Source organism: Panthera pardus, unplaced genomic scaffold, assembly GCF_024362965.1.
Source record: "Panthera pardus isolate Hobbes unplaced genomic scaffold, ASM2436296v1 HiC_scaffold_12, whole genome shotgun sequence".
Lineage (NCBI taxonomy): Eukaryota > Metazoa > Chordata > Mammalia > Carnivora > Felidae > Panthera > Panthera pardus.
Genome location: NW_026526677.1, coordinates 21,176,589 through 21,188,422, shown reverse-complemented (window position 1 = coordinate 21,188,422; position 11,834 = coordinate 21,176,589). Strand labels below are relative to the sequence as shown.

Below are 11,834 nucleotides of genomic sequence, written 5' to 3'. Positions count from 1 at the left end.
CCACACATTCCCTTATTATACATTGCATAACACAAGAGAAAAAGACCAATAACATCACTGGTCCTACTTACCGTGAGCCAACAGCATTTGGAGCAGGGCTGACTTTATGCTACATTCATATATCTCACAGATAGGGTGGCTAGAGATTAATTGATAAGGCATAATGCATACATAGCTCTGAATATCAAGCAATGCATTAAGAGTTAGCATAAAAAGGCCTTTACATTTCTTCCTTTGCCTAATTGACTCTGTAGAACAATTCATACTGTTAACATAGGTGTCTCTGGTAAATAATGTAATATCTAACATTTAATGGCCACATGTTCTGGGTGCCTACCTTAGACTGCAGTTTCTTTTCTTTTTTTTTTTTTTTTTTTAGACTGCACTTTCTAGAAACAGACCATAAGAGAAAGATTTGCATGAAGGTTTATTAAGGAGTACTCTTGATCAACACCCCTCACTGGTGATGAAAACAGGATTGGTCAGAAGGAGACACCAAACTGCAATTTGATTTCAACAAAAGCCTTGCCAGTCCCTCAGGGAATTCTGGAGCTAAGGCAGCCTTTCAGAGGTGCCCCAAATTGAGGCAAGAGTGGACATTTCTACTCACCCACCAACTACTCAGAGAAAGAGAATTTCCCCTTGGGGATATGTGTATACCATGGAAAGTAAGCTTTCTTTGCTTTTAAGTTTATTTAGAGAGAGAGAACACACATGCATGAGTGAAGTAGGGGTAGAGAGGGAAAGAGATGCAGAGAATTCCAAGCAGGTTCCACACTATCAGCATGGAGCCCAAAGTGGGGCTTGAATTCACAAAACATGAGATCATGACCTGAGCTGATTCAAGTGTCCGACCCTTAATTAGGGCACCTGGGTCCCTCAGTCAGTTAAGCGTTAGACTTCGGCTCAGGTCATGATCTCAGGGCTCCTGGCTTTGAGTCCCAAATTGGGCTCTGTGCTGACAGCTCAGAGCCTGGAGCCTGCTTCAGATTTTGTCTCTGCCTCTCTCTGTCCCTCCCCCGCTCACACTGTCTCTCTCTCTCTCTCTCAAATATAAATAAAACATTAAAAAAAAAAGTCAGATGCTTAACCAAGTGAGCCACCCAGGCACCCCAAGTAAGCTTGCTTTGGTAGAGGAAATTCCCCAAGTGGAACTCAGCTGTGATCCTCGGCAGTCAACATTTCAGCCAACTAGGAATATGGGCATATGCTCTCGAAAGATGTACCACAGAATTCATCACGGTGCCTTAAATCAACATGAGTTTTCTGATCTATAAAATGGAGCTAATAATCCAATCAAAGGTCATAGATGGTAAGTCGTTTATTAATTTTGAGGGGGAGAACACCTTAAATAAATCACACTATGAGGCTGAGTTGGGAAATGTATTTATGTGTGTGTGTACACATCATCTCCCACAAATAAGGTTCTCAATGTTACTGTCATTATATTTCATAGAATATACCTGTGTATAGGTATTAATATGAGAACTTTCACTTCAATGTCTTCTAGAAAGCTGAGGTAAAAGAAAGTTGATAGCTTGCCTACTAATTTCTACACAAGGAGATTCTTCTTCTAAAATGCATAACCTTCCTGTCACTCCTCTGTGTGGAGCTTCTTCACGTCAAATTCCATGAGGGAATTCAGGTAAGATAGAATCAACCAGAATGTCCCATGTTTTGTTTTGTTTTTGTTGGTTTGTTTACCCTACAAGTTGCTTTTTGCCTCTTTTGAGATCTCAGGTTTGTGTACCCTCCATTCTCTAGGAGGGGGGAAAGAAGACTACATGTTCTGACAAGTCCTTTTAAATTAAAAAGGGAGTGAGTTTAAAATAGAAAATGTAATTTTAACACATGCAGATATCCCCATGCTGAGAAGACAATTCTATTGTATTTTTCCAACATGAAAAAAAGGAAAAAAAAAACACGAGACAGAGACAGTAAGGAAAATAAAATTAGGCCATGTTAGTTAGAATGAGCACAAGCAAGTCCCTTAGCAAAGCAGACCACACGCCCTCCTGCCCGGTGCGCGGCAGCCCATAAAGCGTCCGTTTTCGCTGATCATCACATACCATGGAGACATCCAAATACGATATTTTAAATCCGAATGAATAATACTGCAATTTTTCTCTCAAAGTGACTCAATACAATCTGACACATACCATTAGGTTGAAATTTCGGAAGTAGTTTTATTTCCGTTGGATGGAAGCTGGCATGTTTATTTTGTGTTTTATCATTTTTTGGGTGAGATGATGACTTATCCTTTTAGAGTGTGCTTGTGTTTGCGTGTGTGTCTGTTCGTGTGTGCAGGCTTGTGTGTGCGTGTGTGATTCTGGGAGACACTAGAATAGAAAAAACTCAGAGCTGCATGCACCCTCTTTTTATTTGACAGCAGAGACTTCCCAACTCATTTCCAACAGGCTTCTTCTACAACAATTGTCACAGCAACAATATTTTCTGTATAGCAAAGAGATTTCCCAATTCACCTATTTCAGGAAAGTCTGATTTCCAGCTTAACAAAAAATGAGTACAGTCCCCTGGCTGTCTGCAAGAGAATCATGGAGAAGTAGAATTTAACAATAAGCATAATCTACAAAAGACTGTTTTACCTAGACTTGGTGTCACTGATGCTAAACAACCTGTCTACCTTGGTTCATCATTCCACTCACCTATGGAACTATGCATGCCTGTGTAGACATTTATGGTTTCCACCTGGCCAAAACAGATCCTCTTTCTTCTGGAACAACACTCTGATATCCCTTTGGTGAAACATTCCTTCTCCATCTCAGTCCTTGAGATTACCCTGACTTTAACCACAGTTATGGAAGCCTAGCCAAAAACGGACATTATTTTACTTCATAGGTTTAAGTTACCTAATGGCATTTATTCCAGCCTTTTGCTAGAATTATCCAGAAAGTCGAGCTCTCTTTTCACTGGGATAGATGAGCCTGTAAGATAGTTGCCAGATGCTGATGGCCATCTTAATATCATCATAGCACAGCAAGGAAAGAGCCTGCCCAAGACTTGAATCAAGAGAGAGGAAAGCAAAGATGAAGACAGATTAAGTGGCGTGACGTGGAGTCCCTGGGCTCAACCACGCTCCAAAAAATTCAACTGCCAGGCTTTTCAGTTATGTGAGCTAATCAGCTCCACTGTTTGGTGTAAGGCAAAGTGAGGTGCTTTTGTTTTCCACTTAAAATTGAAAAAAAAAAACCCTGACGACTTCAGCTTACATATGACATATATTCATTAGTCACTAAAAACTATTTAGAGTTTGGAGGAGCTCCATTTCCACATCACTAAGATGTGACTAAGATTTAGACCACAGCGGTCTAAAATCTGCCTGTCCTGTCTCTGATTGGAAGACATTATAAGACTGTTTATTCTAGGATTTAGAGAGACCCGCTTGCCAAACAATATAAACTGCAACTCTAATATATAAATATGTTCAAGATGAAGGTGTCATTTTACTCTCTACCTAATCTTACTCCGTGTTAACCCCTCAATTAACTCTAAGCCAGATAAGAAGAGTGTTACGTATTGATCACCTCATTACCCCACCAAACCCCAACTAGATGATATGTATAAAGACACCCAGATGAACAAAACCATAACTAGGGAATACCGAAGACCTTGCCCTGTCTAAAGTATAGGACAGAATGAAAAATGGAGGAACTGGGGCTAGGTATGTAGGCAGGGATGAAATCGTAAAGGGCCTTCTGAGCTATCAAAGGTGTGGGAACTCTGTTGTAAATCAATGTGGAACCATCAAAAGATTTTTAAGTACTGATAGCTACAGATATTTTCCAAAAAATACTCCAGCATGAATGTGAAAAATGAAATGGAGGGTAAAGGAAAAAAGACAGAGAAACAGTATAAAGAGCTGGTATCATTATCCACATAATAAGTGTCAGGAAGGCACCACCACAGACACAACATCTAGCCCAATACCCGATACCCCAAAGACATCAGTGTCTGTGTGTGTGTGTGTGTGTATGTGTGTGTGTGTGTGTGTGTGTAAGAGAAAAGAGTCAGTAAAAGAAGGAACAATACAGATAAAAAAGAATGAGAGAAACATAGTAACAGTAAGCCTGACATTAGAAGGCCATCAGAAATTCCTAAGCTTAAGAGCTCTGTTTTGCACATTTGCTAGTTTCATAGTTGAAACCATAGGCATGGGTTAAGTTTCATAATAGTAAATTATTCAGTTAACATTTACTGCGATCCTTTGTTATGCCAACTGTCATTCTGGATGGTGGATCTTGTTTTAGGATCTAGGCCATGGGCTTGCATCATTTAATAAGTACACACAATGAAGACTGAGCTGGAATGATTAGAAAACCAAAAGTAGGCACTGTGGAGGATGGTGCATTGAAGGTCCAAGGGGGAAAAGTTTCAAGAACTCTGGGAGTCATTAAGTCTCTTAATCATTAAGAGTGTCAAGTTTCACAAAGGGATTAATAACTTAATAAATAAAACTTATCCTTTGTATTGGTTAGGAAGTCAATGATGTTCCAAAGTAGAATAGCAGATTTTGAAGGAAAAAAAAAAAAGTCAAGGGACTATGAATGAAGAAAAAATGAAAGTTTCTTAGAAAATAAACTTTAAAAAGGAGTGAATTTTTAGAAGCTTTAAAATTTCAGTAGGAGTTCACTGAGAAAAAAAAAAAAAGAGGGAGAAAACAACCCAACCCAAGTAGAGTTGCAGTCAGATAAGGAGAAACTGTTTAACCATTTAGGTATTATATACATGTGCACTGAATTTTAAGACCAAGGACAGGACAAATCTCTTTTCTACCTAGAAAATAGCTCAGGGGTGCCAGGACCAAATAAAATCTCTGCTTCATTCTCCTCATCTGTAAAATGGGATACTAATATTCCCAACTCACAGGCAGTTGTGAAGATAGAATTGATGAGTGTAAAGTACTCAGAACATTGCCTGGGTTAAAGTAAATATTCTGTAACAGCTGTTAATGTTGTTCTAATTATCATCATCATTATTATTATTATTAAGATAATGTCTAGCTCTTTTGGGCATTAGCAAACCTGAATAATTTCCACTTCCAGAGTTATCAACCATATTGTTCTTGCCTATTTTGTATATTACCATACATAGAAGGCATAAATTTTATAAAAACTGAGGTGCTATGTCATATAAGACATATAAGACATATAAGACATTTGACTCATATAAGACATATGACTCATGTCATTTGTAAGAATATAATGACATTAACAATTGTGCCTTTTAATTTAGAGAAATTTTAAGTTTTAATATAAAAAGGGAGAATTTTATAATAGACTAGAATGCATGAAATTAATAAAGAGGTTTTTATACTGTACTCTAAGCACTATAGATTCTAACTATAAAACCTATAATTTTCCCATTTTATGTTTCATTAATTCAGAGAAAGACAGACTGTGAGGGTAGAATGCATAATGGATATGACATGAATCTAATCAACATGTGTGGTTATCTGGAGGAATAAAAAGAAAAATAATGTAAATTATTTTAAATGATTTCTGTTGGCTGTGTATTCTTAGCAGAAGCCCCGTATCTGTGACAAACTAGTTCTATGACATTGGGAAAGTTACATGACTTCTTTGTTTAATAGTAAGTTTGAGACATTATTGGACTCTCATATCATGAAATCTTCAGGGCACCATTAAAACAACAACAACAACTCTAAAAACAGGTGCTCATTACCAGTCCACTGGCAATCCCAGCCACATTCTGTCTGAAGGCCAGGGACAAAATCATACCAGGTGGCATCTGATCCAGTTAAAATACACACAGCAGCTCAGTAAAGTGCTTATAATTGAAAGCTTTTAGCAATACCAAAAGCCCATGACACCTCCTCTGTCTTTTGGAAGCTGATCTCTCCTTAATGTTATCTTTACTGAGAGCATAATGTATGGATAATGAGTCTCAAAAACTATTCCTTAACCTTGAGCTGAGTAGCTGGCCTTTAGCAGTCTACATGGACACATACAGATGTAACGCCATGTAAATATCTACAACTACTTGGCAACCCTGGTGGAATTCTAGAAACATAGTGCCTTGGACTTAAAAGGACATCCATAAATGCCTGCTAAAAGAATGAATATATCTACATGGGGCATAATATACAGACTAGTAAGATCAGAGGATTTTAAGCTATTCCAACTTCAGATCAAATACCAACTCTAACTATTCTAAGGTTACACTGGGAAGACTGCTTCCACTCTCTGAGCCTGTATCCTCACCCATGAAATGAGGATGATAATACTCACTCTGGGATGTGCCATGAGGCTGAAATAATGTTTTTATGGATGTAGGTATGTATGTATGCATACATATATATTTATACCCATAATGGCCAAGATTCTAGATTAAAACTTTTCTAACTTTCAAAAATCAATTCTACCTAGTTTAAGCAAAGAGAGGACAGCTTTAGAATTCAGGGATTTAAAGCTAGGTTTTAAGTAAAAACAGATACAGGGAATAAATGTCAAGACTCTATCTTTGATCTCTTCCTCCTTCTCTGCACCTGCTTTATACTCCATTCTTTTTTCCTAGAGAATCACAATTCTGGAGTTTGCATATTACTCTTCCAACCACCTCCAGACTAACAGACTCTGAATCTTAACTTCATTTGCAAATTCATGGAAGAGAGAATCTAAATGTCCTGGTTTCAGTAAGATGTCCATCCTGGCCCAATTTGCAGTGACCAGAAGACAGGGTCATGTATTACAAAAGTGACTGTTGAGAGGATTGTAGATCAGGTTGGAGACGGGCTTTCCAGATGGAGAATCATTGTGAACTGAACAGATGCATCATAAGCTTGTAATCGGTCTCTAAATTGTTCTCCAAAAAGCATTCAAAACAGAAATAAGATATGTAAGGTACCTGACAAAATGCCCAGAAAATAGCAGGCATTGGATAAGAGGCCATAATTATTATAAAGATGAAATATAAAGATAACCTACATCTATATCTTCACTGAATTAGCTTTCACTGAGCCCTATATTACAATTTAGACACTGGGCTTCTGCTGGGACTAGTGATGTGACAATGGCTGCAGCCATTAGGATGCTCATTGTCACCCAGAACCAGGTGACTGCCTTGTTCATCTCTCCTTACTACTCCCAACATTGTCCTTCACGCAAAGATTTCTCTTCCCAAGACACAGTAATTTTGATATGTTATACAACTCAAAAGAAATGTTCTTTCTATGCAATTCTCACAGTAAATTAATCTCATCTTGATAAGAAAGCAAGCATCCTGACTTGATTTGGAGCAACTCCATGCTCATGTTACTTTCATACAGATATCCCAAAGGCCTTTTCAAAGGGGCATTAGTGTTGTGAGCCTACATCCCACTACTGCAAAAAATGAATCAAAAAGGCAACCAAAAGTCCCTCTTACTGACAAGAGACAGACTGGGTTAGTGGATACCTCGTTCCCTTCTCCATCCAACAAGGACTCCCGTGACAAAACTCTGAATAACTGGAAAGTCTCATGTAACCAGAATTACACATCCATTAGCCATAAAGTTTAAAATAAATCACCTGTATCACATTGTCCAACTGTCACAGATTAAACACAAATACCCAAGATGAAACAGAAAAATAACTGGTCTTAAAATATAGTAAATATGGAGGAAGAGTAGAGAGTTTTCATGGAAGCAGTTCAGTGCCTGAGCACAGGGAGATACCATGACCATGAAGGTGGTTTTCCCAGGAGGGAGGCTTATCCAGTGCAATCCAGATGTGCTGACCCCTGCGATTTCCCCAAATGTGGGAAACTCGACTGCCTAAATTTGTGGTAGTGGGGGTTCTGTTCATGTTTTCCCCTCATGATCAAATGTTCAAAAAAGAAAAAAACATACAATAAATATGGGTTTCTGGCCTGACTTCGCTGTCCTCTGCATGCATGCCCTTGTAATAAGCCTCTTTGTCCTCACTTGTCCTCAGTTTTCTCTTGAAGAAAGAGGGTCTTGAATTTTAAATTTTCTATGATTCCTTTCTTTTTAAACTTTATTTATTTATTTTGAGAGAGAGAAAGAGAGAGAAAGCGGGGGAGGGGCGGGGGAGAGGGAGAGAGAGAGAGAATGAATATATCCCAGGCAGGCTCTGTGCTGTCAGTACAGGGCCCAATACGAAGCTTGATCTCCAAAACAGCAAGAGATCATGACCTGAGAGGAAATCAAGAGTCAAAATAACTGACTGAGCCACTCAGGCACCCTTTTTCCTTTTAATTCTAAATCAAACATTGTGTCACATTGGCTGTGAAGGTACCAAGTTCTGTTTCCTTCTCTTATTTTTTGATAACATTAGTATATACATACGGTGGAGAATTTAAAAAACAGAGATGTATGAACATGATATAAAAAATAAGCCAAACTCCAGAATGTCTGAGCAGCTCAGCTTGTTAAGCGTCTGACTCTTGATTTCAGCTCAGGTCATGATCTCACAGTCCTGAGATCGAGCCCCATGTCAGCTCCACACTGGTGTGGAACCTGCTTGGGATTCTCTCTCTCCCTCTCCCCCTGCTCTTCCCCTTCCCTCTCTCTCACTCTCAAAACAAAACAAACAAATTATAATAATAATAATAATAATAATAATAATAATAATAAGCCAAACTCTACCTGCTAGTCTCCCCTGGATCCAATATTATTGTTTTCGGTTTTATTCTTTAGAGTCTTCTTTATTTCTCTGCATGTATATGTAATTTGCTTTGCAAAAATGGGGTTTGTATAATGTGTAAAGTGTTTGTGCACATTATTTATGCCATGAGCATGTGGGAATGTATGTCATATCTATTGCTATCCAGCATCTTCTAAGCACCTTAACTGTAGTTGAGCCAATCCGTGCACCACTCTGACATAGATGCTCACTCCACTTTCCAGCCTCTTTAGCTGTTAGGATGTGGCCTAGGTGATCAAGCCTTCGTGGGATGCTTGGGTCTTTCATTTGGAAGAGGGTGACATAAGGTAGGGACTCCAACTGGAATCCATTTCTCGGCATGGCATAGCCAAGAGGCATGGAGTTTTCAGGAGCAGCAGTGGTAATGGCTTGATGGCAGCACCCCCTCTCAGAATCCAAGAGAGAACTGCATGGCGTCACATTTGAAACTGTGGGGACCATGTCTGCACCAATGACATAGCCAGGACGACACGCTTTTCTTAGTTGCACGGCCTCCAGCCATAATTATCTGACTATCCTAGAGATCTAGAGATCATATGAGCTGATATCCTTGAGTAAATTCCCTTTGTGTTTAGAAACATTTGTGTTCTGCGTGTTCTGCATTGCTAAAAACTCATGAGCGACACAACTATATTCCCTTGTCAATAAATTCTCAGTAAAAATGCCATTTTAAGGGCAAATATGCCATCATATACATATAGCAATATACCTTTAACTCTTCTTTCATTATCTGTTTTTTAATACAGTTAACCCTGTAATCTACCTGGAATATATTTTGGTATGTAATAGTGTTTGAAGTTTTAATATTTTCTCCCAGATGTTTAAGCAGTTATTTCAAGCACATTTATTGAAAAATGCTTCTATCTCCTGGATGTATATCATATATGTCAAGGCTAGCATTTGCCTCTCAGTCTTATAATAATTCCATTATTCTCTGTGTAGCCTTCGGCGTTAATACAACAATTTTAAGCATCATATCCTTTTACTGGGTTTTTTAATTTGGTAAAGGAAATGCTCCTGATTCTCCTTTGTCCAAAGTGTACAGGCTATTTGCACCTGCTTATTCTTATGAACAGTAATATGTTTTAATGACTAATCAAGGGTTCTTGCTGTAAAAGCTTTTAGTTCTTTGTGTTTGGGGTGAACCACAGATGATATAAATTCTAAATGTTAGCAATGCAGGATTCCTTGGAAAGTGATAGTCTGGATTGTGACTCTTCAACTTTAGTGACACATGAGTTACACAGCATAAGACGTAAAAGAAGACCTGCAATGGCATCACAAATGCTTTGCTGCTTTTATCTTCATTTATTTTTTTCCTCTTTTCTCTTCATGCCAACTGGGCTAAGCCTCCAATGTTGCTTTCATTCTGTGCAACTAACCCTTTCCTACTGCAGGAAGCCCTGAGATGCAAGAGACCTTCCTTAGCAACAGATCTTTGAACAAGTTGACCTCTGCTGACTTCCCTGTCTCCCTTGTATCTACCAACACAAACTTCTGTTTTGGTGTCACATCCTAATAGGAAACCTCCTGCCATGCCATGACATCTCTGGCTGGATGTGACATAGCACAGAGGACTACAAATACCACCAATAAAAGGCATAGCAAATAATGTTTTTTGTTTCTTTTTCTCCCCATACCACATCTGAAAATCTACATTCAGTCAACCTGAAATGTCCTACCTTTAGAAATTAGGCTTTTATTTATTTTTTGAAGGCTGGGGTAAAATAAGTTAAAATCCGATATAATCTTTAATAGAACTGGGACTTTTAGCCCCAGGCTTTTTCTATAATCAAAGGTTTTCACGTACTGGTTCTATTTTAAACATCTGATTAATTATCTCAGGAATTATAATGACCTCAGATTTTAGTCTCTGCAATCATTTTTGGAACAGTCTAATTATTTATTTAGTAGTTATGATATGCAGAACCAGCTGTGGAAGAATAGAATCGAATAAAATAGCACAATGAAATCTCCATTTCAAAAACAAATTGCTGAAAAAAAAAATCAAAGATTTCTGATAACTCGTGTCTTCATACAAAATAGTACAGATTTATCTTTCTCATCTAGAACTGGAGAAATAGCAAACAGTGGATGTCCACTAAAAGTAAAATAAAAACGATGCACTTTCTATTTAGCTTATTCATGTACTTGAAGTTCTTGAGGAAGCCAGAAGAGGGCAGAAGATGCTGTACATAGGACTGTATTTGCATAAAAAAAACTCCCTTATATTGAGATCTGAAATCCCATTTCAAAACAAAGTGAAGATGCTTTGCAGTAACTGGTTGGAAGAGATCACAATTGGTAAGAATGAGGCACATTACACAATAGGGCAATTGTGTTTTATTTCCACCTCAGCCAACTCTCCTAAATTTCTTCCTCTGAACCCAATAGTTTAATGAAAACCGTAAGAACCAACATTTATTCAGTCATGACATCTGCTACTTACATTAGTCATCTTGCTTAAATGTATACAGGTGAAGTTCTAGTATTAGTCCCATTTTATAGGTGAAGAAACTGAAGTTAGGACAGATTGAGTCACCGGTACAGTGTTAGGAAGCTATAAATCACAGCACTCGAATTTAAATTCAAGCAATTATACTCTGCTGTGTCCTGCTAAATTTCATGTATTGAAATCCTACCCCTCAAGAGTGATGGTATTAGTAGGTGGAGCCCTCAGCAGCGGATTAGGGTTTGAGGATGGAACCCTCATGAATGGAATCCCTGCTCTTATATGAAAGACTCCACAGACCTTCCTTGCACTTTCCACTATGTGGGACTGTGCCAGCTCTGAGCCAGGAAGAAACTCTCACCTGACCTTGCAGGCACCCTGATTCCAGACTTCTAGCCTCTAGAACTGTGAGAAATAAGTTGTCTGTAAGCTAGCCAGTCTGTGGCATTTTGTCATAGCAGCCCAAATACATTATGACAGACTCCCAAATCTCCACCCCCATCCACTATCAACACTTCTTTCCGCAGAACAGTGACCATGTGACCATTCCAACACTATCAGGTACAGAGACCTACTTTTCAGGCCTCCAGTCTTAGTTCTGCAAATGAACTGATCCTTTCTTTTCGAAGTCGGATGCCATCCTTTAAACAGCTGTGTTATAAAGCAAACAAAAACCCGACTTAAAGTCAACTCTGGAC

The 11,834-nt window shown here is 38.5% G+C and overlaps 1 non-coding gene across 1 annotated transcript; it reads left to right on the top strand.

The window, feature by feature from the left end:
* Positions 1-7,667: 7,667 nt before the first annotated feature.
* LOC128776354 (U1 spliceosomal RNA) lies at positions 7,668-7,834 on the top strand. Its single transcript, XR_008421431.1, has one exon. It is a non-coding gene; the product is annotated as a U1 spliceosomal RNA (small nuclear RNA).
* Positions 7,835-11,834: the final 4,000 nt, after the last annotated feature.